The sequence below is a fragment of the Ambystoma mexicanum genome, chromosome 1p (genome assembly GCF_040938575.1).
Source record: "Ambystoma mexicanum isolate Mex_15411 chromosome 1p, UKY_AmexF1_1, whole genome shotgun sequence".
NCBI lineage: Eukaryota > Metazoa > Chordata > Amphibia > Caudata > Ambystomatidae > Ambystoma > Ambystoma mexicanum.
In genome coordinates, this window is record NC_090921.1 from 233028789 (window position 1) to 233048618 (window position 19830).

The 19830-nt window shown below is 50.5% G+C and overlaps 18 non-coding genes and 2 pseudogenes across 18 annotated transcripts; all 20 read left to right on the forward strand.

Annotated features, from left to right (window-relative positions):
• The first annotated feature begins 119 nt into the window (after window positions 1-119).
• LOC138459594 (U2 spliceosomal RNA) lies at window positions 120-310 on the forward strand. Its single transcript, XR_011262625.1, has one exon. It is a non-coding gene; the product is annotated as a U2 spliceosomal RNA (small nuclear RNA).
• Window positions 311-933: 623 nt separating this feature from the next.
• On the forward strand, window positions 934-1124 carry LOC138458062 (U2 spliceosomal RNA). The gene has a single exon (XR_011262350.1). It is a non-coding gene; the product is annotated as a U2 spliceosomal RNA (small nuclear RNA).
• A 617-nt stretch (window positions 1125-1741) lies between these two features.
• LOC138458073 (U2 spliceosomal RNA) lies at window positions 1742-1932 on the forward strand. Its single transcript, XR_011262352.1, has one exon. It is a non-coding gene; the product is annotated as a U2 spliceosomal RNA (small nuclear RNA).
• Window positions 1933-2555: 623 nt separating this feature from the next.
• LOC138458084 (U2 spliceosomal RNA) lies at window positions 2556-2746 on the forward strand. The gene has a single exon (XR_011262354.1). It is a non-coding gene; the product is annotated as a U2 spliceosomal RNA (small nuclear RNA).
• A 623-nt stretch (window positions 2747-3369) lies between these two features.
• LOC138458095 (U2 spliceosomal RNA) lies at window positions 3370-3560 on the forward strand. The gene has a single exon (XR_011262356.1). It is a non-coding gene; the product is annotated as a U2 spliceosomal RNA (small nuclear RNA).
• Window positions 3561-4183: 623 nt separating this feature from the next.
• LOC138458106 (U2 spliceosomal RNA) lies at window positions 4184-4374 on the forward strand. Its single transcript, XR_011262358.1, has one exon. It is a non-coding gene; the product is annotated as a U2 spliceosomal RNA (small nuclear RNA).
• A 623-nt stretch (window positions 4375-4997) lies between these two features.
• LOC138458117 (U2 spliceosomal RNA) lies at window positions 4998-5188 on the forward strand. The gene has a single exon (XR_011262360.1). It is a non-coding gene; the product is annotated as a U2 spliceosomal RNA (small nuclear RNA).
• Window positions 5189-5815: 627 nt separating this feature from the next.
• Window positions 5816-6006, forward strand: LOC138458128 (U2 spliceosomal RNA). The gene has a single exon (XR_011262362.1). It is a non-coding gene; the product is annotated as a U2 spliceosomal RNA (small nuclear RNA).
• Window positions 6007-6629: 623 nt separating this feature from the next.
• LOC138458140 (U2 spliceosomal RNA) lies at window positions 6630-6820 on the forward strand. The gene has a single exon (XR_011262364.1). It is a non-coding gene; the product is annotated as a U2 spliceosomal RNA (small nuclear RNA).
• Window positions 6821-7447: 627 nt separating this feature from the next.
• On the forward strand, window positions 7448-7638 carry LOC138458151 (U2 spliceosomal RNA). Its single transcript, XR_011262366.1, has one exon. It is a non-coding gene; the product is annotated as a U2 spliceosomal RNA (small nuclear RNA).
• Window positions 7639-8261: 623 nt separating this feature from the next.
• On the forward strand, window positions 8262-8452 carry LOC138459605 (U2 spliceosomal RNA). The gene has a single exon (XR_011262628.1). It is a non-coding gene; the product is annotated as a U2 spliceosomal RNA (small nuclear RNA).
• A 623-nt stretch (window positions 8453-9075) lies between these two features.
• LOC138458162 (U2 spliceosomal RNA) lies at window positions 9076-9266 on the forward strand. Its single transcript, XR_011262368.1, has one exon. It is a non-coding gene; the product is annotated as a U2 spliceosomal RNA (small nuclear RNA).
• Window positions 9267-9883: 617 nt separating this feature from the next.
• On the forward strand, window positions 9884-10074 carry LOC138458184 (U2 spliceosomal RNA). Its single transcript, XR_011262371.1, has one exon. It is a non-coding gene; the product is annotated as a U2 spliceosomal RNA (small nuclear RNA).
• A 623-nt stretch (window positions 10075-10697) lies between these two features.
• LOC138458196 (U2 spliceosomal RNA) lies at window positions 10698-10888 on the forward strand. Its single transcript, XR_011262373.1, has one exon. It is a non-coding gene; the product is annotated as a U2 spliceosomal RNA (small nuclear RNA).
• A 617-nt stretch (window positions 10889-11505) lies between these two features.
• Window positions 11506-11696, forward strand: LOC138458207 (U2 spliceosomal RNA). Its single transcript, XR_011262375.1, has one exon. It is a non-coding gene; the product is annotated as a U2 spliceosomal RNA (small nuclear RNA).
• Window positions 11697-12319: 623 nt separating this feature from the next.
• On the forward strand, window positions 12320-12510 carry LOC138459396 (U2 spliceosomal RNA). The gene has a single exon (XR_011262590.1). It is a non-coding gene; the product is annotated as a U2 spliceosomal RNA (small nuclear RNA).
• Window positions 12511-13133: 623 nt separating this feature from the next.
• Window positions 13134-13324, forward strand: LOC138458218 (U2 spliceosomal RNA). The gene has a single exon (XR_011262377.1). It is a non-coding gene; the product is annotated as a U2 spliceosomal RNA (small nuclear RNA).
• Window positions 13325-13947: 623 nt separating this feature from the next.
• Window positions 13948-14138, forward strand: LOC138458229 (U2 spliceosomal RNA). The gene has a single exon (XR_011262379.1). It is a non-coding gene; the product is annotated as a U2 spliceosomal RNA (small nuclear RNA).
• A 2752-nt stretch (window positions 14139-16890) lies between these two features.
• Window positions 16891-17061, forward strand: LOC138461029 (U2 spliceosomal RNA; annotated as a pseudogene).
• A 2765-nt stretch (window positions 17062-19826) lies between these two features.
• Window positions 19827-19830, forward strand: part of LOC138461040 (U2 spliceosomal RNA) — a 171-nt pseudogene continuing 167 nt past the window's right edge.

The window sequence follows — 19830 nt, forward strand, 5'->3', positions numbered from 1 at the left end:
ATGCTGGTCATGCAAATGCTATTCTTGGCCGAGGAATCTGGGGCTCTGCCGCAGAGCGTTGCTCCGAGTCAGCAGGGGAGCTGCCGAGCAGCAGTCTTTCAGGCAAAGCTTTTGTGGGCATCGCTTCTCGGCCTTTTGGCTAAGATCAAGTGTAGCATCTGTTCTTATCAGTTTAATATCTGATACGTCCTCTATCTGGGGACCATATATTAAATTGATTTTTGGAACCGGGAGATGGAATGGGAGCTTGCTCTGTCCACTCCACGCATCAACTTGGTATTGCAGTACCTCCAGGACTGGTGCACTTCCCCACTTGGGGAAAACAATGCTGTGAAAAAGAAAGACTGAGCAATTCTTGAAAGAAGAGCACTTTGCAATATTTTTTTGTTTAAATGTGTTTTTTTTTTCCAGTGTTTCGGAAAAGGTGCTGTTGTGTCACGGGAGGAAAAAAAAGTCTGCCCTTTTTGCTTGCTTTTCACAGGAGCTGCAAAGCAAGGCAAAGGAGCCAGCCAGCCAGCCAGCAGCACAAGGAGGAGATGGGGGACACTGTCCTTGCCCTGCCTCACCCCTGAAAGGCCCCGAACGGCCCCGAACGGCCAAGCCTTATCTGAGGGGGACGCACTTGGGGGAGCATCTCCTGGGCAGCTGAGGGTGACTTTCGGCCGCTAGGTGACGGGGCCAGTGCCAGGCCGGGCTGCAGCTTGGCTGGGTGGAGCTCTGCAGCCTGTGTCTGGCCGTCTCGCACCAGGCGCTGTGGGACCCATGGAAATCTTGGGGCGGAGCCATGCAAAATATGCTTACCATACCGCCGGGCATGCTGGTCATGCAAATGCTATTCTTGGCCGAGGAATCTGGGGCTCTGCCGCAGAGCGTTGCTCCGAGTCAGCAGGGGAGCTGCCGAGCAGCAGTCTTTCAGGCAAAGCTTTTGTGGGCATCGCTTCTCGGCCTTTTGGCTAAGATCAAGTGTAGTATCTGTTCTTATCAGTTTAATATCTGATACGTCCTCTATCTGGGGACCATATATTAAATTGATTTTTGGAACCGGGAGATGGAATGGGAGCTTGCTCTGTCCACTCCACGCATCAACTTGGTATTGCAGTACCTCCAGGACTGGTGCACTTCCCCACTTGGGGAAAACAATGCTGTGAAAAAGAAAGACTGAGCAATCCTTGAAAGAAGAGCACTTTGCAATATTTTTTTGTTTAAATGTGTTTTTTTTTACCAGTGTTTCGGAAAAGGTGCTGTTGTGTCACGGGAGGAAAAAAAAGTCTGCCCTTTTTGCTTGCTTTTCACAGGAGCTGCAAAGCAAGGCAAAGGAGCCAGCCAGCCAGCCAGCCAGCAGCACAAGGAGGAGATGGGGGACACTGTCCTTGCCCTGCCTCACCCCTGAACGGCCCCGAACGGCCAAGCCTTATCTGAGGGGGACGCACTTGGGGGAGCATCTCCTGGGCAGCTGAGGGTGACTTTCGGCCGCTAGGTGACGGGGCCAGTGCCAGGCCGGGCTGCAGCTTGGCTGGGTGGAGCTCTGCAGCCTGTGTCTGGCCGTCTCGCACCAGGCGCTGTGGGACCCATGGAAATCTTGGGGCGGAGCCATGCAAAATATGCTTACCATACCGCCGGGCATGCTGGTCATGCAAATGCTATTCTTGGCCGAGGAATCTGGGGCTCTGCCGCAGAGCGTTGCTCCGAGTCAGCAGGGGAGCTGCCGAGCAGCAGTCTTTCAGGCAAAGCTTTTGTGGGCATCGCTTCTCGGCCTTTTGGCTAAGATCAAGTGTAGTATCTGTTCTTATCAGTTTAATATCTGATACGTCCTCTATCTGGGGACCATATATTAAATTGATTTTTGGAACCGGGAGATGGAATGGGAGCTTGCTCTGTCCACTCCACGCATCAACTTGGTATTGCAGTACCTCCAGGACTGGTGCACTTCCCCACTTGGGGAAAACAATGCTGTGAAAAAGAAAGACTGAGCAATTCTTGAAAGAAGAGCACTTTGCAATATTTTTTTGTTTAAATGTGTTTTTTTTTTCCAGTGTTTCGGAAAAGGTGCTGTTGTGTCACGGGAGGAAAAAAAAGTCTGCCCTTTTTGCTTGCTTTTCACAGGAGCTGCAAAGCAAGGCAAAGGAGCCAGCCAGCCAGCCAGCAGCACAAGGAGGAGATGGGGGACACTGTCCTTGCCCTGCCTCACCCCTGAAAGGCCCCGAACGGCCCCGAACGGCCAAGCCTTATCTGAGGGGGACGCACTTGGGGGAGCATCTCCTGGGCAGCTGAGGGTGACTTTCGGCCGCTAGGTGACGGGGCCAGTGCCAGGCCGGGCTGCAGCTTCTCTGGGTGGAGCTCTGCAGCCTGTGTCTGGCCGTCTCGCACCAGGCGCTGTGGGACCCATGGAAATCTTGGGGCGGAGCCATGCAAAATATGCTTACCATACCGCCGGGCATGCTGGTCATGCAAATGCTATTCTTGGCCGAGGAATCTGGGGCTCTGCCGCAGAGCGTTGCTCCGAGTCAGCAGGGGAGCTGCCGAGCAGCAGTCTTTCAGGCAAAGCTTTTGTGGGCATCGCTTCTCGGCCTTTTGGCTAAGATCAAGTGTAGTATCTGTTCTTATCAGTTTAATATCTGATACGTCCTCTATCTGGGGACCATATATTAAATTGATTTTTGGAACCGGGAGATGGAATGGGAGCTTGCTCTGTCCACTCCACGCATCAACTTGGTATTGCAGTACCTCCAGGACTGGTGCACTTCCCCACTTGGGGAAAACAATGCTGTGAAAAAGAAAGACTGAGCAATCCTTGAAAGAAGAGCACTTTGCAATATTTTTTTGTTTAAATGTGTTTTTTTTTTCCAGTGTTTCGGAAAAGGTGCTGTTGTGTCACGGGAGGAAAAAAAAGTCTGCCCTTTTTGCTTGCTTTTCACAGGAGCTGCAAAGCAAGGCAAAGGAGCCAGCCAGCCAGCCAGCAGCACAAGGAGGAGATGGGGGACACTGTCCTTGCCCTGCCTCACCCCTGAAAGGCCCCGAACGGCCCCGAACGGCCAAGCCTTATCTGAGGGGGACGCACTTGGGGGAGCATCTCCTGGGCAGCTGAGGGTGACTTTCGGCCGCTAGGTGACGGGGCCAGTGCCAGGCCGGGCTGCAGCTTGGCTGGGTGGAGCTCTGCAGCCTGTGTCTGGCCGTCTCGCACCAGGCGCTGTGGGACCCATGGAAATCTTGGGGCGGAGCCATGCAAAATATGCTTACCATACCGCCGGGCATGCTGGTCATGCAAATGCTATTCTTGGCCGAGGAATCTGGGGCTCTGCCGCAGAGCGTTGCTCCGAGTCAGCAGGGGAGCTGCCGAGCAGCAGTCTTTCAGGCAAAGCTTTTGTGGGCATCGCTTCTCGGCCTTTTGGCTAAGATCAAGTGTAGTATCTGTTCTTATCAGTTTAATATCTGATACGTCCTCTATCTGGGGACCATATATTAAATTGATTTTTGGAACCGGGAGATGGAATGGGAGCTTGCTCTGTCCACTCCACGCATCAACTTGGTATTGCAGTACCTCCAGGACTGGTGCACTTCCCCACTTGGGGAAAACAATGCTGTGAAAAAGAAAGACTGAGCAATTCTTGAAAGAAGAGCACTTTGCAATATTTTTTTGTTTAAATGTGTTTTTTTTTTCCAGTGTTTCGGAAAAGGTGCTGTTGTGTCACGGGAGGAAAAAAAAGTCTGCCCTTTTTGCTTGCTTTTCACAGGAGCTGCAAAGCAAGGCAAAGGAGCCAGCCAGCCAGCCAGCAGCACAAGGAGGAGATGGGGGACACTGTCCTTCCCCTGCCTCACCCCTGAAAGTCCCCGAACGGCCCCGAACGGCCAAGCCTTATCTGAGGGGGACGCACTTGGGGGAGCATCTCCTGGGCAGCTGAGGGTGACTTTCGGCCGCTAGGTGACGGGGCCAGTGCCAGGCCGGGCTGCAGCTTGGCTGGGTGGAGCTCTGCAGCCTGTGTCTGGCCGTCTCGCACCAGGCGCTGTGGGACCCATGGAAATCTTGGGGCGGAGCCATGCAAAATATGCTTACCATACCGCCGGGCATGCTGGTCATGCAAATGCTATTCTTGGCCGAGGAATCTGGGGCTCTGCCGCAGAGCGTTGCTCCGAGTCAGCAGGGGAGCTGCCGAGCAGCAGTCTTTCAGGCAAAGCTTTTGTGGGCATCGCTTCTCGGCCTTTTGGCTAAGATCAAGTGTAGTATCTGTTCTTATCAGTTTAATATCTGATACGTCCTCTATCTGGGGACCATATATTAAATTGATTTTTGGAACCGGGAGATGGAATGGGAGCTTGCTCTGTCCACTCCACGCATCAACTTGGTATTGCAGTACCTCCAGGACTGGTGCACTTCCCCACTTGGGGAAAACAATGCTGTGAAAAAGAAAGACTGAGCAATTCTTGAAAGAAGAGCACTTTGCAATATTTTTTTGTTTAAATGTGTTTTTTTTTTCCAGTGTTTCGGAAAAGGTGCTGTTGTGTCACGGGAGGAAAAAAAAGTCTGCCCTTTTTGCTTGCTTTTCACAGGAGCTGCAAAGCAAGGCAAAGGAGCCAGCCAGCCAGCCAGCAGCACAAGGAGGAGATGGGGGACACTGTCCTTGCCCTGCCTCACCCCTGAAAGGCCCCGAACGGCCCCGAACGGCCAAGCCTTATCTGAGGGGGACGCACTTGGGGGAGCATCTCCTGGGCAGCTGAGGGTGACTTTCGGCCGCTAGGTGACGGGGCCAGTGCCAGGCCGGGCTGCAGCTTCTCTGGGTGGAGCTCTGCAGCCTGTGTCTGGCCGTCTCGCACCAGGCGCTGTGGGACCCATGGAAATCTTGGGGCGGAGCCATGCAAAATATGCTTACCATACCGCCGGGCATGCTGGTCATGCAAATGCTATTCTTGGCCGAGGAATCTGGGGCTCTGCCGCAGAGCGTTGCTCCGAGTCAGCAGGGGAGCTGCCGAGCAGCAGTCTTTCAGGCAAAGCTTTTGTGGGCATCGCTTCTCGGCCTTTTGGCTAAGATCAAGTGTAGTATCTGTTCTTATCAGTTTAATATCTGATACGTCCTCTATCTGGGGACCATATATTAAATTGATTTTTGGAACCGGGAGATGGAATGGGAGCTTGCTCTGTCCACTCCACGCATCAACTTGGTATTGCAGTACCTCCAGGACTGGTGCACTTCCCCACTTGGGGAAAACAATGCTGTGAAAAAGAAAGACTGAGCAATCCTTGAAAGAAGAGCACTTTGCAATATTTTTTTGTTTAAATGTGTTTTTTTTTTCCAGTGTTTCGGAAAAGGTGCTGTTGTGTCACGGGAGGAAAAAAAAGTCTGCCCTTTTTGCTTGCTTTTCACAGGAGCTGCAAAGCAAGGCAAAGGAGCCAGCCAGCCAGCCAGCCAGCAGCACAAGGAGGAGATGGGGGACACTGTCCTTGCCCTGCCTCACCCCTGAAAGGCCCCGAACGGCCCCGAACGGCCAAGCCTTATCTGAGGGGGACGCACTTGGGGGAGCATCTCCTGGGCAGCTGAGGGTGACTTTCGGCCGCTAGGTGACGGGGCCAGTGCCAGGCCGGGCTGCAGCTTGGCTGGGTGGAGCTCTGCAGCCTGTGTCTGGCCGTCTCGCACCAGGCGCTGTGGGACCCATGGAAATCTTGGGGCGGAGCCATGCAAAATATGCTTACCATACCGCCGGGCATGCTGGTCATGCAAATGCTATTCTTGGCCGAGGAATCTGGGGCTCTGCCGCAGAGCGTTGCTCCGAGTCAGCAGGGGAGCTGCTGAGCAGCAGTCTTTCAGGCAAAGCTTTTGTGGGCATCGCTTCTCGGCCTTTTGGCTAAGATCAAGTGTAGTATCTGTTCTTATCAGTTTAATATCTGATACGTCCTCTATCTGGGGACCATATATTAAATTGATTTTTGGAACCGGGAGATGGAATGGGAGCTTGCTCTGTCCACTCCACGCATCAACTTGGTATTGCAGTACCTCCAGGACTGGTGCACTTCCCCACTTGGGGAAAACAATGCTGTGAAAAAGAAAGACTGAGCAATTCTTGAAAGAAGAGCACTTTGCAATATTTTTTTGTTTAAATGTGTTTTTTTTTTCCAGTGTTTCGGAAAAGGTGCTGTTGTGTCACGGGAGGAAAAAAAAGTCTGCCCTTTTTGCTTGCTTTTCACAGGAGCTGCAAAGCAAGGCAAAGGAGCCAGCCAGCCAGCCAGCAGCACAAGGAGGAGATGGGGGACACTGTCCTTCCCCTGCCTCACCCCTGAAAGTCCCCGAACGGCCCCGAACGGCCAAGCCTTATCTGAGGGGGACGCACTTGGGGGAGCATCTCCTGGGCAGCTGAGGGTGACTTTCGGCCGCTAGGTGACGGGGCCAGTGCCAGGCCGGGCTGCAGCTTGGCTGGGTGGAGCTCTGCAGCCTGTGTCTGGCCGTCTCGCACCAGGCGCTGTGGGACCCATGGAAATCTTGGGGCGGAGCCATGCAAAATATGCTTACCATACCGCCGGGCATGCTGGTCATGCAAATGCTATTCTTGGCCGAGGAATCTGGGGCTCTGCCGCAGAGCGTTGCTCCGAGTCAGCAGGGGAGCTGCCGAGCAGCAGTCTTTCAGGCAAAGCTTTTGTGGGCATCGCTTCTCGGCCTTTTGGCTAAGATCAAGTGTAGTATCTGTTCTTATCAGTTTAATATCTGATACGTCCTCTATCTGGGGACCATATATTAAATTGATTTTTGGAACCGGGAGATGGAATGGGAGCTTGCTCTGTCCACTCCACGCATCAACTTGGTATTGCAGTACCTCCAGGACTGGTGCACTTCCCCACTTGGGGAAAACAATGCTGTGAAAAAGAAAGACTGAGCAATCCTTGAAAGAAGAGCACTTTGCAATATTTTTTTGTTTAAATGTGTTTTTTTTTTCCAGTGTTTCGGAAAAGGTGCTGTTGTGTCACGGGAGGAAAAAAAAGTCTGCCCTTTTTGCTTGCTTTTCACAGGAGCTGCAAAGCAAGGCAAAGGAGCCAGCCAGCCAGCCAGCCAGCAGCACAAGGAGGAGATGGGGGACACTGTCCTTGCCCTGCCTCACCCCTGAAAGGCCCCGAACGGCCCCGAACGGCCAAGCCTTATCTGAGGGGGACGCACTTGGGGGAGCATCTCCTGGGCAGCTGAGGGTGACTTTCGGCCGCTAGGTGACGGGGCCAGTGCCAGGCCGGGCTGCAGCTTGGCTGGGTGGAGCTCTGCAGCCTGTGTCTGGCCGTCTCGCACCAGGCGCTGTGGGACCCATGGAAATCTTGGGGCGGAGCCATGCAAAATATGCTTACCATACCGCCGGGCATGCTGGTCATGCAAATGCTATTCTTGGCCGAGGAATCTGGGGCTCTGCCGCAGAGCGTTGCTCCGAGTCAGCAGGGGAGCTGCCGAGCAGCAGTCTTTCAGGCAAAGCTTTTGTGGGCATCGCTTCTCGGCCTTTTGGCTAAGATCAAGTGTAGTATCTGTTCTTATCAGTTTAATATCTGATACGTCCTCTATCTGGGGACCATATATTAAATTGATTTTTGGAACCGGGAGATGGAATGGGAGCTTGCTCTGTCCACTCCACGCATCAACTTGGTATTGCAGTACCTCCAGGACTGGTGCACTTCCCCACTTGGGGAAAACAATGCTGTGAAAAAGAAAGACTGAGCAATTCTTGAAAGAAGAGCACTTTGCAATATTTTTTTGTTTAAATGTGTTTTTTTTTTCCAGTGTTTCGGAAAAGGTGCTGTTGTGTCACGGGAGGAAAAAAAAGTCTGCCCTTTTTGCTTGCTTTTCACAGGAGCTGCAAAGCAAGGCAAAGGAGCCAGCCAGCCAGCCAGCAGCACAAGGAGGAGATGGGGGACACTGTCCTTCCCCTGCCTCACCCCTGAAAGTCCCCGAACGGCCCCGAACGGCCAAGCCTTATCTGAGGGGGACGCACTTGGGGGAGCATCTCCTGGGCAGCTGAGGGTGACTTTCGGCCGCTAGGTGACGGGGCCAGTGCCAGGCCGGGCTGCAGCTTGGCTGGGTGGAGCTCTGCAGCCTGTGTCTGGCCGTCTCGCACCAGGCGCTGTGGGACCCATGGAAATCTTGGGGCGGAGCCATGCAAAATATGCTTACCATACCGCCGGGCATGCTGGTCATGCAAATGCTATTCTTGGCCGAGGAATCTGGGGCTCTGCCGCAGAGCGTTGCTCCGAGTCAGCAGGGGAGCTGCCGAGCAGCAGTCTTTCAGGCAAAGCTTTTGTGGGCATCGCTTCTCGGCCTTTTGGCTAAGATCAAGTGTAGCATCTGTTCTTATCAGTTTAATATCTGATACGTCCTCTATCTGGGGACCATATATTAAATTGATTTTTGGAACCGGGAGATGGAATGGGAGCTTGCTCTGTCCACTCCACGCATCAACTTGGTATTGCAGTACCTCCAGGACTGGTGCACTTCCCCACTTGGGGAAAACAATGCTGTGAAAAAGAAAGACTGAGCAATTCTTGAAAGAAGAGCACTTTGCAATATTTTTTTGTTTAAATGTGTTTTTTTTTTCCAGTGTTTCGGAAAAGGTGCTGTTGTGTCACGGGAGGAAAAAAAAGTCTGCCCTTTTTGCTTGCTTTTCACAGGAGCTGCAAAGCAAGGCAAAGGAGCCAGCCAGCCAGCCAGCAGCACAAGGAGGAGATGGGGGACACTGTCCTTGCCCTGCCTCACCCCTGAAAGGCCCCGAACGGCCCCGAACGGCCAAGCCTTATCTGAGGGGGACGCACTTGGGGGAGCATCTCCTGGGCAGCTGAGGGTGACTTTCGGCCGCTAGGTGACGGGGCCAGTGCCAGGCCGGGCTGCAGCTTGGCTGGGTGGAGCTCTGCAGCCTGTGTCTGGCCGTCTCGCACCAGGCGCTGTGGGACCCATGGAAATCTTGGGGCGGAGCCATGCAAAATATGCTTACCATACCGCCGGGCATGCTGGTCATGCAAATGCTATTCTTGGCCGAGGAATCTGGGGCTCTGCCGCAGAGCGTTGCTCCGAGTCAGCAGGGGAGCTGCCGAGCAGCAGTCTTTCAGGCAAAGCTTTTGTGGGCATCGCTTCTCGGCCTTTTGGCTAAGATCAAGTGTAGTATCTGTTCTTATCAGTTTAATATCTGATACGTCCTCTATCTGGGGACCATATATTAAATTGATTTTTGGAACCGGGAGATGGAATGGGAGCTTGCTCTGTCCACTCCACGCATCAACTTGGTATTGCAGTACCTCCAGGACTGGTGCACTTCCCCACTTGGGGAAAACAATGCTGTGAAAAAGAAAGACTGAGCAATCCTTGAAAGAAGAGCACTTTGCAATATTTTTTTGTTTAAATGTGTTTTTTTTTACCAGTGTTTCGGAAAAGGTGCTGTTGTGTCACGGGAGGAAAAAAAAGTCTGCCCTTTTTGCTTGCTTTTCACAGGAGCTGCAAAGCAAGGCAAAGGAGCCAGCCAGCCAGCCAGCCAGCAGCACAAGGAGGAGATGGGGGACACTGTCCTTGCCCTGCCTCACCCCTGAACGGCCCCGAACGGCCAAGCCTTATCTGAGGGGGACGCACTTGGGGGAGCATCTCCTGGGCAGCTGAGGGTGACTTTCGGCCGCTAGGTGACGGGGCCAGTGCCAGGCCGGGCTGCAGCTTGGCTGGGTGGAGCTCTGCAGCCTGTGTCTGGCCGTCTCGCACCAGGCGCTGTGGGACCCATGGAAATCTTGGGGCGGAGCCATGCAAAATATGCTTACCATACCGCCGGGCATGCTGGTCATGCAAATGCTATTCTTGGCCGAGGAATCTGGGGCTCTGCCGCAGAGCGTTGCTCCGAGTCAGCAGGGGAGCTGCCGAGCAGCAGTCTTTCAGGCAAAGCTTTTGTGGGCATCGCTTCTCGGCCTTTTGGCTAAGATCAAGTGTAGTATCTGTTCTTATCAGTTTAATATCTGATACGTCCTCTATCTGGGGACCATATATTAAATTGATTTTTGGAACCGGGAGATGGAATGGGAGCTTGCTCTGTCCACTCCACGCATCAACTTGGTATTGCAGTACCTCCAGGACTGGTGCACTTCCCCACTTGGGGAAAACAATGCTGTGAAAAAGAAAGACTGAGCAATTCTTGAAAGAAGAGCACTTTGCAATATTTTTTTGTTTAAATGTGTTTTTTTTTTCCAGTGTTTCGGAAAAGGTGCTGTTGTGTCACGGGAGGAAAAAAAAGTCTGCCCTTTTTGCTTGCTTTTCACAGGAGCTGCAAAGCAAGGCAAAGGAGCCAGCCAGCCAGCCAGCAGCACAAGGAGGAGATGGGGGACACTGTCCTTCCCCTGCCTCACCCCTGAAAGTCCCCGAACGGCCCCGAACGGCCAAGCCTTATCTGAGGGGGACGCACTTGGGGGAGCATCTCCTGGGCAGCTGAGGGTGACTTTCGGCCGCTAGGTGACGGGGCCAGTGCCAGGCCGGGCTGCAGCTTGGCTGGGTGGAGCTCTGCAGCCTGTGTCTGGCCGTCTCGCACCAGGCGCTGTGGGACCCATGGAAATCTTGGGGCGGAGCCATGCAAAATATGCTTACCATACCGCCGGGCATGCTGGTCATGCAAATGCTATTCTTGGCCGAGGAATCTGGGGCTCTGCCGCAGAGCGTTGCTCCGAGTCAGCAGGGGAGCTGCCGAGCAGCAGTCTTTCAGGCAAAGCTTTTGTGGGCATCGCTTCTCGGCCTTTTGGCTAAGATCAAGTGTAGTATCTGTTCTTATCAGTTTAATATCTGATACGTCCTCTATCTGGGGACCATATATTAAATTGATTTTTGGAACCGGGAGATGGAATGGGAGCTTGCTCTGTCCACTCCACGCATCAACTTGGTATTGCAGTACCTCCAGGACTGGTGCACTTCCCCACTTGGGGAAAACAATGCTGTGAAAAAGAAAGACTGAGCAATCCTTGAAAGAAGAGCACTTTGCAATATTTTTTTGTTTAAATGTGTTTTTTTTTACCAGTGTTTCGGAAAAGGTGCTGTTGTGTCACGGGAGGAAAAAAAAGTCTGCCCTTTTTGCTTGCTTTTCACAGGAGCTGCAAAGCAAGGCAAAGGAGCCAGCCAGCCAGCCAGCCAGCAGCACAAGGAGGAGATGGGGGACACTGTCCTTGCCCTGCCTCACCCCTGAACGGCCCCGAACGGCCAAGCCTTATCTGAGGGGGACGCACTTGGGGGAGCATCTCCTGGGCAGCTGAGGGTGACTTTCGGCCGCTAGGTGACGGGGCCAGTGCCAGGCCGGGCTGCAGCTTGGCTGGGTGGAGCTCTGCAGCCTGTGTCTGGCCGTCTCGCACCAGGCGCTGTGGGACCCATGGAAATCTTGGGGCGGAGCCATGCAAAATATGCTTACCATACCGCCGGGCATGCTGGTCATGCAAATGCTATTCTTGGCCGAGGAATCTGGGGCTCTGCCGCAGAGCGTTGCTCCGAGTCAGCAGGGGAGCTGCCGAGCAGCAGTCTTTCAGGCAAAGCTTTTGTGGGCATCGCTTCTCGGCCTTTTGGCTAAGATCAAGTGTAGTATCTGTTCTTATCAGTTTAATATCTGATACGTCCTCTATCTGGGGACCATATATTAAATTGATTTTTGGAACCGGGAGATGGAATGGGAGCTTGCTCTGTCCACTCCACGCATCAACTTGGTATTGCAGTACCTCCAGGACTGGTGCACTTCCCCACTTGGGGAAAACAATGCTGTGAAAAAGAAAGACTGAGCAATTCTTGAAAGAAGAGCACTTTGCAATATTTTTTTGTTTAAATGTGTTTTTTTTTTCCAGTGTTTCGGAAAAGGTGCTGTTGTGTCACGGGAGGAAAAAAAAGTCTGCCCTTTTTGCTTGCTTTTCACAGGAGCTGCAAAGCAAGGCAAAGGAGCCAGCCAGCCAGCCAGCAGCACAAGGAGGAGATGGGGGACACTGTCCTTCCCCTGCCTCACCCCTGAAAGTCCCCGAACGGCCCCGAACGGCCAAGCCTTATCTGAGGGGGACGCACTTGGGGGAGCATCTCCTGGGCAGCTGAGGGTGACTTTCGGCCGCTAGGTGACGGGGCCAGTGCCAGGCCGGGCTGCAGCTTGGCTGGGTGGAGCTCTGCAGCCTGTGTCTGGCCGTCTCGCACCAGGCGCTGTGGGACCCATGGAAATCTTGGGGCGGAGCCATGCAAAATATGCTTACCATACCGCCGGGCATGCTGGTCATGCAAATGCTATTCTTGGCCGAGGAATCTGGGGCTCTGCCGCAGAGCGTTGCTCCGAGTCAGCAGGGGAGCTGCCGAGCAGCAGTCTTTCAGGCAAAGCTTTTGTGGGCATCGCTTCTCGGCCTTTTGGCTAAGATCAAGTATAGTATCTGTTCTTATCAGTTTAATATCTGATACGTCCTCTATCTGGGGACCATATATTAAATTGATTTTTGGAACCGGGAGATGGAATGGGAGCTTGCTCTGTCCACTCCACGCATCAACTTGGTATTGCAGTACCTCCAGGACTGGTGCACTTCCCCACTTGGGGAAAACAATGCTGTGAAAAAGAAAGACTGAGCAATTCTTGAAAGAAGAGCACTTTGCAATATTTTTTTGTTTAAATGTGTTTTTTTTTTCCAGTGTTTCGGAAAAGGTGCTGTTGTGTCACGGGAGGAAAAAAAAGTCTGCCCTTTTTGCTTGCTTTTCACAGGAGCTGCAAAGCAAGGCAAAGGAGCCAGCCAGCCAGCCAGCAGCACAAGGAGGAGATGGGGGACACTGTCCTTGCCCTGCCTCACCCCTGAAAGTCCCCGAACGGCCCCGAACGGCCAAGCCTTATCTGAGGGGGACGCACTTGGGGGAGCATCTCCTGGGCAGCTGAGGGTGACTTTCGGCCGCTAGGTGACGGGGCCAGTGCCAGGCCGGGCTGCAGCTTGGCTGGGTGGAGCTCTGCAGCCTGTGTCTGGCCGTCTCGCACCAGGCGCTGTGGGACCCATGGAAATCTTGGGGCGGAGCCATGCAAAATATGCTTACCATACCGCCGGGCATGCTGGTCATGCAAATGCTATTCTTGGCCGAGGAATCTGGGGCTCTGCCGCAGAGCGTTGCTCCGAGTCAGCAGGGGAGCTGCCGAGCAGCAGTCTTTCAGGCAAAGCTTTTGTGGGCATCGCTTCTCGGCCTTTTGGCTAAGATCAAGTGTAGTATCTGTTCTTATCAGTTTAATATCTGATACGTCCTCTATCTGGGGACCATATATTAAATTGATTTTTGGAACCGGGAGATGGAATGGGAGCTTGCTCTGTCCACTCCACGCATCAACTTGGTATTGCAGTACCTCCAGGACTGGTGCACTTCCCCACTTGGGGAAAACAATGCTGTGAAAAAGAAAGACTGAGCAATTCTTGAAAGAAGAGCACTTTGCAATATTTTTTTGTTTAAATGTGTTTTTTTTTTCCAGTGTTTCGGAAAAGGTGCTGTTGTGTCACGGGAGGAAAAAAAAGTCTGCCCTTTTTGCTTGCTTTTCACAGGAGCTGCAAAGCAAGGCAAAGGAGCCAGCCAGCCAGCCAGCAGCACAAGGAGGAGATGGGGGACACTGTCCTTGCCCTGCCTCACCCCTGAAAGGCCCCGAACGGCCCCGAACGGCCAAGCCTTATCTGAGGGGGACGCACTTGGGGGAGCATCTCCTGGGCAGCTGAGGGTGACTTTCGGCCGCTAGGTGACGGGGCCAGTGCCAGGCCGGGCTGCAGCTTGGCTGGGTGGAGCTCTGCAGCCTGTGTCTGGCCGTCTCGCACCAGGCGCTGTGGGACCCATGGAAATCTTGGGGCGGAGCCATGCAAAATATGCTTACCATACCGCCGGGCATGCTGGTCATGCAAATGCTATTCTTGGCCGAGGAATCTGGGGCTCTGCCGCAGAGCGTTGCTCCGAGTCAGCAGGGGAGCTGCCGAGCAGCAGTCTTTCAGGCAAAGCTTTTGTGGGCATCGCTTCTCGGCCTTTTGGCTAAGATCAAGTGTAGTATCTGTTCTTATCAGTTTAATATCTGATACGTCCTCTATCTGGGGACCATATATTAAATTGATTTTTGGAACCGGGAGATGGAATGGGAGCTTGCTCTGTCCACTCCACGCATCAACTTGGTATTGCAGTACCTCCAGGACTGGTGCACTTCCCCACTTGGGGAAAACAATGCTGTGAAAAAGAAAGACTGAGCAATCCTTGAAAGAAGAGCACTTTGCAATATTTTTTTGTTTAAATGTGTTTTTTTTTTCCAGTGTTTCGGAAAAGGTGCTGTTGTGTCACGGGAGGAAAAAAAAGTCTGCCCTTTTTGCTTGCTTTTCACAGGAGCTGCAAAGCAAGGCAAAGGAGCCAGCCAGCCAGCCAGCCAGCAGCACAAGGAGGAGATGGGGGACACTGTCCTTGCCCTGCCTCACCCCTGAACGGCCCCGAACGGCCAAGCCTTATCTGAGGGGGACGCACTTGGGGGAGCATCTCCTGGGCAGCTGAGGGTGACTTTCGGCCGCTAGGTGACGGGGCCAGTGCCAGGCCGGGCTGCAGCTTGGCTGGGTGGAGCTCTGCAGCCTGTGTCTGGCCGTCTCGCACCAGGCGCTGTGGGACCCATGGAAATCTTGGGGCGGAGCCATGCAAAATATGCTTACCATACCGCCGGGCATGCTGGTCATGCAAATGCTATTCTTGGCCGAGGAATCTGGGGCTCTGCCGCAGAGCGTTGCTCCGAGTCAGCAGGGGAGCTGCCGAGCAGCAGTCTTTCAGGCAAAGCTTTTGTGGGCATCGCTTCTCGGCCTTTTGGCTATGATCAAGTGTCGGGATTCACCTTAGCTGGCTTGCCCAGTCCAAGGTAGACTCCTTTTACAGCTGGTCTCCCTGACCTTCGGGTCAGGGAGTGGGCTACTGATCATGCCTTGAAGGGCCGGAGAATCTTTCGGGCTGGACGTGTTTTGAGTGGAAGATTTGAAGGGGTACGTATCAGGAGTCCCCCCCAGCATGGCTGAAGCATCGCGTGTTCTACCGCCGGCGACGCAGCTGAGATATTCGATTCGGATTGCTGTCCAAAAGGATTTCCAAGAAGTAAAGGATTTCGACTATGTTGTTAATAAGGTACTTTTTGAGGCTTTACAAATAGACAGAGACAAAATTTATTGTATGCAAGAGCATAGGAACGCTTGCATGTATGATATTACTTTTGTAGACGAAGTCTCTTCCTTGAGTGCGTATGAAGTGTACAAAATGGAAAAGAAGAACAATAATATTTTGGAAGGTGTTTTGGTGGAGCTTTGTTTCGTCCGACAAACTGTTCCATTAATTGTGCATATGTACAATCCATTCGTGTCAGTAGAGAAAATTACTAATTGGTTATTGCATTATTGTGAAGAAGTGAAAGGAGGTCAAATGCAAAGGAACGAATTTGGATATTTTAACGGTGATCGGAGATTTGTTGTAGTGTTAAAAAAACATCCAGAAGGCATTGGAGGTTTATGTCACCCCCCGGGGGTGTTTAAGATTTTGGAACAGAATGGGTATCTGTATTACCCCAACCAGCCGGTGTTCTGTAGGTTTTGTCGACAGTTTGGACACACAAAACGAGATTGCCCGAAAGATAAATGTTGGAATTGTGGTAAATCGAACCATAAATTGATGGAATGTGATCAGACACTACTGTGTACTGTTTGTAATACGGAGGGACATGTTGCAGTGACATGCCCGACGACTAGGCGTACATATGCACAAGCTACTAGTGAAGGTGGTTTTTTCAGAGGGGATCGTGCAGTTGTGATGAATCCGATTAACACATTGGAAGATTTAAGGAAGGAAGAGAAGTTGGTTGAAAATGTGGATATAGTACGAGTGGAAGATGTGGAAAACATTGTAGCAGTAGATGAAGAAGAACTTGAAAAGGGAATAGATGAAGATGAAATTGTTCAAGCAGCCAGTGGAAGTGAAGTGGCAGATGAAAAGGGGGCTGAGAAGAAAAGTGGAATGAAAGTTGCTCAAGTAGTCGGTGGAAAGTATGAGGAACAGTTTTCTTGGATGTATGGAGAAATATTACCGAATAGTGAAATTAGGGAAAAATTGGAAAGATTTCCAGAGTTTTTTTATTATGGAAAAGCTTTGTCTTCTGAGCGGGAGGAATTGATTTTGAACGGTTATATAAAACATCGGATTGACAAGAAAGAAAAAGACTGTGATTTCCAACAGCATCGACATGATTTCAGATTATATCGGGATTATCAACGGAAGTGTTTTCAGTTGATGGATGCCAGGGAGTTGGAGAGTAAAATAAATGCTTTAAATCCTGTGATAGGGGTTAGTTCGGCTGGACAGGATTTAGTGGTGCTCCCGTCTTTGACACCACACGTCAAGAATCTTTTGGAAAGGGAAAGAGTGGTTGTTCAACAAGTTGATTTGCAAGTACGTACTGCCGTTCAGGGAGTGAAAACGTCGAATAAGTATGGGGTTTTACAATCTGGGTCGGATAGTGAAAAGGATGAGGAGGTGGAGAATCAGTTGTTACAGAAGGGGATTGAGCGAAAGTCAAGAAGGCGGAAATCTGATCGGAGTCGGTCAGCCATTAGAGATGGGAAAGCATCTTTTAAATAAGTTCTGAAATGGGGAAAGAAGATAAGAGAAGAAAAGAGAAAATTCTGTTGAGCAAAATTTGTATTTTTATGTGGCAGCAGAAAAATTGGAGACTTTTAATATCCTAGATTTTGGTTTTTTGAACCTCTGAAATAGAGGAGAAGAGAATAAATTATAAATGTAGTTATACGTTTTTTTTTTGATTGGCCTTTTTTGATTTGACATTTTTTGATTTGGTCTATTTTTCTTTTTTCCTGATTTTCAAAAAATTGGAGGTTTGGGACGGTTAAAGGGGTGATGAGGAGACCGAAAAAAAAAAAAAAAAAAAAAAAAAAAAAAAAAAAAATCTGTTCTTATCAGTTTAATATCTGATACGTCCTCTATCTGGGGACCATATATTAAATTGATTTTTGGAACCGGGAGATGGAATGGGAGCTTGCTCTGTCCACTCCACGCATCAACTTGGTATTGCAGTACCTCCAGGACTGGTGCACTTCCCCACTTGGGGAAAACAATGCTGTGAAAAAGAAAGACTGAGCAATTCTTGAAAGAAGAGCACTTTGCAATATTTTTTTGTTTAAATGTGTTTTTTTTTTCCAGTGTTTCGGAAAAGGTGCTGTTGTGTCACGGGAGGAAAAAAAAGTCTGCCCTTTTTGCTTGCTTTTCACAGGAGCTGCAAAGCAAGGCAAAGGAGCCAGCCAGCCAGCCAGCAGCACAAGGAGGAGATGGGGGACACTGTCCTTGCCCTGCCTCACCCCTGAAAGGCCCCGAACGGCCCCGAACGGCCAAGCCTTATCTGAGGGGGACGCACTTGGGGGAGCATCTCCTGGGCAGCTGAGGGTGACTTTCGGCCGCTAGGTGACGGGGCCAGTGCCAGGCCAGGCTGCAGCTTGGCTGGGTGGAGCTCTGCAGCCTGTGTCTGGCCGTCTCGCACCAGGCGCTGTGGGACCCATGGAAATCTTGGGGCGGAGCCATGCAAAATATGCTTACCATACCGCCGGGCATGCTGGTCATGCAAATGCTATTCTTGGCCGAGGAATCTGGGGCTCTGCCGCAGAGCGTTGCTCCGAGTCAGCAGGGGAGCTGCCGAGCAGCAGTCTTTCAGGCAAAGCTTTTGTGGGCATCGCTTCTCGGCCTTTTGGCTATGATCAAGTGTCGGGATTCACCTTAGCTGTCTGGCTTGCCCAGTCCAAGGTAGACTCCTTTTACAGCTGGCCTCCCTGACCTTCGGGTCAGGGAGTGGGCTACTGATCATGCCTTGAAGGGCCGGAGAATCTTTCGGGCTGGACGAGTTTCGAGTGGAAGATTTGAGGGGGAACGCGTCGGAGGACTCCCCCAGCATGGCTGAAACATCCCGTGTTCTACCGCCGGCAACGCAGTTGAGATATTCAGTTCGGATTGCTGTCCAGAAGGATTTCCAAGAAGTGAAGGATTTCGACTATGTTGTTAATAAGGTACTTTTTGAGGCTTTACAAGCAGACAAAGACAAAATTTATTGTATGCAAGAGCACAGGAACGCTTGCACGTATGATATTACTTTTGTAGACGAAGTCTCTTCCTTGAGTGCGTATGAAGAGTATAAAATGGAAAAGAAGAATAATAGTATTTTGGAAGGAGTTCTGGTGGAGCTTTGTTTCGTCCGACAAACTGTTCCATTAATTGTGCATATGTACAATCCATTTGTGTCAGTAGAGAAAATTACTAATTGGTTATTGCATTATTGTGAAGAAGTGAAAGGAGGTCAAATGCAAAAGAACAAATTTGGATATTTTAACGGAGATCGGAGATTTGTTGTAGTGTTAAAAAAACATCCAGAAGGCATTGGAGGTTTATGTCACCCCCCGGGGGTGTTTAAGATTTTGGAACAGAATGGGTATTTGTATTACCCCAACCAGCCGATGTTCTGTAGGTTTTGTCGACAGTTTGGACACATGAAACGAGATTGCCCGAAAGATAAATGTTGGAATTGTGGTAAATCGGACCATAAATTGGTGGAATGTGATCAGACACTATTGTGTACTGTTTGTAATATGGAGGGTCATGTTGCAGTGACATGCCCGACGACCAGACGTACATATGCACAAGCTACTAGTGAAGGGGGTTTTTTCAGAGGGGATCGTGCACTTGTGAAGAATCTAATTAATACATTGGAAGATTTAAGGAAGGAAGAAAAGTTGGTTGAAAATGTGGATACAGTACGAGTGGAAGATGTGGAAAACGCTATAGTAGTAGATGAAGTAGAACTTGAAAAGGGAATGGATGAAGAAGAAATTGTTCAAACAGTCAGTGGAAGTGTAGTGGATGAAAAGGAGGCCGAGAAGAAAAGTGGAATAAAAGTTGCTCAAGTAGTCGGTGGAAAGTGTGAGGAACAGTTTTCTTGGATGTATGGAGAAATAGTACCGAATAGTGAAATTAGGGAAAAATTGGAAAGGTTTCCAGAGTTTTTTTATGATGGAAAAGCTTTGTCTTCTGAGCGGGAGGAATTGATTTTGAACGGTTATATAGAATATCGGATTGATAGGAAAGAAAAAGACTGTGATTTCCAACAGCATCGACGTGATTTCAGACTATATCGGGAGTATCATCGGAAGGTTTTTCAGTTGAAGGATGCCAGGGAGTTGGAGAGTAAATTAAATGCTTTACATTCTGTGAAAGGGGTTAGTTCGACTGGACAGGATTTAGTGGTGCTCCCGTCTTTGACACCACACGTCAAGAATCTTTTGGAAAGGGAAAGAGTGGTTGTTCAACAAGGTGATTTGCAAGTACGTACTGCCGTTCAGGGAGTGAAAACGTCGAATAAGTATGGGGTTTTACAATCTGGGTCGGATAGTGAAAAGGATGAGGAGGTGGAGAATCAGTTATTACAGAAGGGGATTGAGCGAAAGTCAAGAAGGCGGAAATCTGATCGGAGTCGGTCAGCCATTAGAGATGGGAAAGCATCTTTTAAATAAGTTCTGGAATGGGGAAAGAAGATAAGAGAAGAAAAGTGAAAATTCTGTTAAGCAAAATTTGTATTTTTATATGGCAGCAGAAAAATTAGAGACTTTTAACATCCTAGATTTTGGTTTTTTGAACCTCTGAAATAGAGGAGAAGAGAATAAATTAGAAATGTAGTTATACGTTTCTTTTTTTTGATTGGCCTTTTTTTGATTTGACATTTTTTGATTTGGTCTTTTTTTCTTTTTTCCTGATTTTCAAAAAATTGGAGGTTTGGGACGGTTAAAGGGGTGATGAGGAGACCGAAAAAAAAAAAGAAAAAAAAAAAAAA